Raw genomic sequence first — 4724 nt, forward strand, 5'->3', positions numbered from 1 at the left:
TTTGTCGTAATATTGTTTCATTGAAACGTTATCGTTATAAACAATTAGATATATATAAAAAACTAATTAGCTATTAAAAATATAAATAACTAATCGATTACAAATATAATGTAAAGGATGATAAAATGTATTTTAACATTAAATATATGTAAAAACAAACTAATGAATCTTGAATTTGAGAGAAGAAAAAAGTTTTGATGTGAAATGCTTAACATAAAAGCCTAAATTCATGCCCTCAAAGAGGCACAAAATATGGAAGTCATCTTAAGCATTTTCTCGTTTCTTCGGTATAAAAGTCTTCACTCATTAATTCAACCCATAATGATTCTAGAATGTACTTTATTTGGCCAAGTTGTTGTTGTTAATTAAGGTATCAATTAGTTTATGATCCTAAATATGATGATAGTGGTTCAAGTTAAACTCCACTAAATATGGCAAAGTTTTTAATTGTCAATTAGTGGATCTAACTTTAAATTTGGTTTTCCGGCACCGCTTCACATATGTCTAAGTCTAACTGACCCATTGAAACCAATTGTCAATATGTGCCAACTCCCCCACCATGACATAAATTTCCTTTGAAGTGTCCTACAAGAAGGTACATCAATAAATGGTTATGGTTGACTTAGACTTCTACTACTGACAGTAGTAGGTTTTTTAGTCCACAAAATGGGCTAGTGTTTTTGTTTTTATTTGGGTGCCCATATTTCAAGACGATAATTCAATTTAATCTTTGGATGTGTTTGTTTCGTAAAATAAGTATTGAATAGAATAATATTAGACAACATAAAATAGTACAAGATAATTTTTTTTATATTGTGTTTGATGATCAATGTATTAGACAAATTTTTATTTATTTTGTTTGGTATGTCTTTGCATCGATTAAAATAAAATAACAACATTTACTATAATATTTTTTATTGATATATAAATTTTAATATTTATAAATTTAAATATTAAATAATGAGAAGAAGGAAAAAAATAAAGAGATAGTAAAAAATAATATTATTTTATTATAATATTCTTTGTTGATATATAAAATATTACTATTATATTTATTAATAAAAATATTAAATAATAAGAGAGGATGATATTTTGATGTGTTTTTTTGATAATTTGTGTTTGTGACAAAAACATAGTTCATTGAAGAATAATTTTTTTTGTCTTTGTCCAGTCCCTTATCATAAGTTTTGTCCAATTCCCTGATTAACTTCTGCATCATATATGGTACAAAAAAAGTTGTGTTGTCTCACCCCTCGTTTTTAAGCAAATCAAATGCACCTTTTAAGTGTTAGATTATGTTTTGTTAGTTTGAGTTAAATATGAAACATTTCAGTAAAATTCAAATTATTTGGTGTTTTTTATATAAAAGATTTAGATAAATTGGACTCTAGAGTTCATGAGAACTAGAGCACATCTCAGAAATCAAATAACTTTCATAGAAACATTAATAATTACCAACTTCTTCACATCCACGGAGATTTGAATTTTTCTTAAAGGAAAATATGTATATATAGATAAAAAAAATGAAAAGGATTGCATAAGAGCACAAATAGATGCAGAGAATGCTAAAAAAGTCAAAACAAAAGGAAATACAAATAACACCGAGAAGCAATTAGAAACAAGGAAACAATGAAACTCCAAACAAATTGTCACTTCACTAATGAGTAGCAAGCTAGAACTCAAAAACGAGAACCATCATCAACAAAACATTGTCCTCTAAAAGCACCAGATACCATTTCCATGTAATGGAAATATTCTTATCTTCCATGGTCTTTTATGTTGATAGGCGAACCTGGAAAAATAGAGTCGCTTAGAAATCTCCAAATAGTCTACAACTGAGTGCCAAATCACTAAGAGACCTCATAAATACACATCGAACCTCCTAAGGAAGTAAAAAAGCTCAAAAAGTGAACGGATAGAGTTCGAGAAAAAAACACCCTCCCTAACAACCTAAGATCCTAGTCCACAGATTCATTGATACATCACAGGTAACGAACAATTGAGAAACAGATTTAACAGGCATAACATAAGCTAAATTATCATACTCTAATAGAGTTTTCATGAAAAAATATCACTCTAGAGGAAGCCTAGTTACCCCAAACAGATGCCAAAATCTAAGCTAAACAAATAGGAAGTGAGGTAACCATAATAAAATGTGTAAAGTGTTTTTGATAGAACCATAACAACTAACATCTTACCAAGGAAAAAATAGTTCCTTCAACGGCCAGAAGAAGATCATTGATCAACTCCTGTTCATAATCAAACAAAAGAATCTTCCACTTCATATTCCAAACATATTCTCATCATCCCAAAAGGAAATCTCACCAACTTTTGCCTTTTTTCTGATATGAAATGTGAAATATAACTCTAAGAAGGACAAGACCCACCCACAAATCATCCCAAAAAAAGGTGGGCGTTCGATTTACCACCTTTCATTTAAGCCTTCCATAAATCAACCAATCGAATTTCCGAACTTGGATCCCAAGAGAGACACCTTTTTCCATTAAGCAGAATAAGTTTAGAACTTATAGGACATATCCTCTAAGAAAGAGGAAACAACTCGATCCCCATATCTAGCTGAGTAAATATCCCTCCAAAGACTAATCACACCTGAGAGCGATTCCCACCACCAATTAACAAGAAGAGCTAGGTTAGCTAGGTGAAAATTACGAATTACAAGACCATCATTTTTCTTAGGTTTTACAACACCAACCCATTTAAACCAAAGGGTCTTAAATTTACCATCCAAACTACCCCATGATAATCTCTTATGAATCTGAATAATCTTTTTCCAAACCTTATTATACCTCTTCAAGAAAGTTAGGAAGAAAATAAGGATTTCATTCAAAACAAAATTGAGAAGAATCGCTCTACCCCCTCCCATTTCAAATAAAAAGTATGTGAATCCAAGAGAAGAAACATTTTATGATAAAATATACAAGAGGGATCCTAATTAGTCTCTGTAATACGGTGAACTGACTTTTTATCAATCGAAATGTCGCGGTAAGCAAGAGTCGCCACCGACTTTTATTTTATCCAATTTTAGGAAAGGCTAAAAGAACAGGAAAATACCTTTTTTAAAAGATTTTGAGTTCGGGGGGTAAGTTATGCAAAGGGAAGGTGTAAGGCACCCTTTGCATCCATGGTTATCCATGGGCTCTTAATTGCTTAGCTCACTTTTGTTTGTTTGAATTGTTTGATTTGTTTGAAAAGAGCAGTGTGTAAAAAGTAAAAACTTTGTTCAAGGACTTCAGCTTGTAAATAAGCGTAGCCTTGTTTTGAAAGTATTTGAAATTGAGTCGGAAAAGTATTTTTGATTTGAATTTGAAAAGAGCGAGCAATTAGTAGCAACTACCCTAAGTTTGAAAATTCGTTCTTTTAGCTTTTCGAGGCGAAAGGATCTATCCATACCATGAAGGGTAGGAAGTCTTTCAATTGGATGTTAAGGGTCATCGAGGATCGTTCGCCATAAGACTGTCCCATGCCATAAAGAGGGCAGGTAGTCTAAGGGAAGGATATAATAGTCATTAATCTTTTTAGGCATCATGCGAGGATACCTTAGCAATTGGGACAATCATCATGTTTTTACCGAGGCAGCTTCGAGGGGCAGAATTGATGATAATGAACTTAGGGCAACATTTTGTTTTGCTTTAGGTATCCTCGGAATCGAGGGACTTTGACTATTTTGTACACTTAAAGGCAACAAGGCAACATGCAACAAAGGCAACCAGAGGGATTACCCTAAAGGTGTGTGGGTGCAACATTCACGTGGTTAACTTCGATTACATTTATCTTGTAGTTAGGTGATCTATGTTCAGTTCATGGTTTGCACTCCCTAAATTACTAGCCACGCAGTAATATAAAATAATATATCGTCACAGTTTAAGTGCCTTCAAGGCCAATCAATACAACCAGTAAACAGTTACATAATAATAGGGGAAGGGGACAATGAAACCAGCGGATCCCTTAATAGGGTTTGACATAAGTAATAATGAACAAAGAGAAATATCCAGGTTAAGGTTTAGGGTTACCAACATCCGTAGCTTTGGCAGTTTGACAAACCTTTAGCTTCGATTGATGAAGGTTGATGGGCAGAGGTTTGCCTTGAAGCATGAAACATTGACCCTGACCATTGAAGAATTGACAAAAGAAAAAGAAAGCAGTGAGTGTATGGCGGAGTTCATTGACAGCGGGAATTAAACCCTAAAATAGGATAACAAACAAAAATATTTAAATAAGAAAGGTTAGAACTTAGCTTTGAATTTGACGTGGCGCAGAGTCGAAGTGTGTTTGAAGACAACCCTGAAAAGACACAGGAAAAGAAATATATTCAGCGTAGGGTTAATTCTCGTAAATCCTGATTCGGGCGTAAATGGAGTAAAATAAGGCAATCGACTTAATTAATTATCGATCTTGCGAACTAATTAATTAAATCGAAGAAGGAAAACAAAAATCAGACACAAAGGCATTTTTTAGAAATTTTTGGAATTAAAAACGAGACATATATGAATTTTTGAATAAATATAAATAAATATATATAATATTAAGAAAATAATATCATTTTAAATAAAATAAATTATTAATTATAAATAAATAAATAAATAATAATAAATAAAAAATATATATATAAGGAAAATAATTTGAATAATATGTATATTAAAATAAGAAAATAAAGATAAGTATTAGATATTAAAATAAAATAATTATTATTATTATTGAAAAAA

General features: G+C 31.4%; 1 long non-coding RNA gene across 1 annotated transcript; it reads right to left on the reverse strand.

The window, feature by feature from the left end:
* Positions 1-1538: 1538 nt before the first annotated feature.
* Positions 1539-2905, reverse strand: LOC131607842 (uncharacterized). The gene is made up of 2 exons (XR_009285422.1): positions 2199-2905; positions 1539-1792 (listed from the first exon to the last, which is right to left on the reverse strand). It is a non-coding gene; the product is annotated as an uncharacterized LOC131607842 (long non-coding RNA).
* Between the last annotated feature and the right edge of the window lie 1819 nt (positions 2906-4724).

The sequence above is a fragment of the Vicia villosa genome, linkage group LG5, assembly GCF_029867415.1.
Source record: "Vicia villosa cultivar HV-30 ecotype Madison, WI linkage group LG5, Vvil1.0, whole genome shotgun sequence".
NCBI classification, from domain to species: Eukaryota; Viridiplantae; Streptophyta; class Magnoliopsida; order Fabales; family Fabaceae; genus Vicia; species Vicia villosa.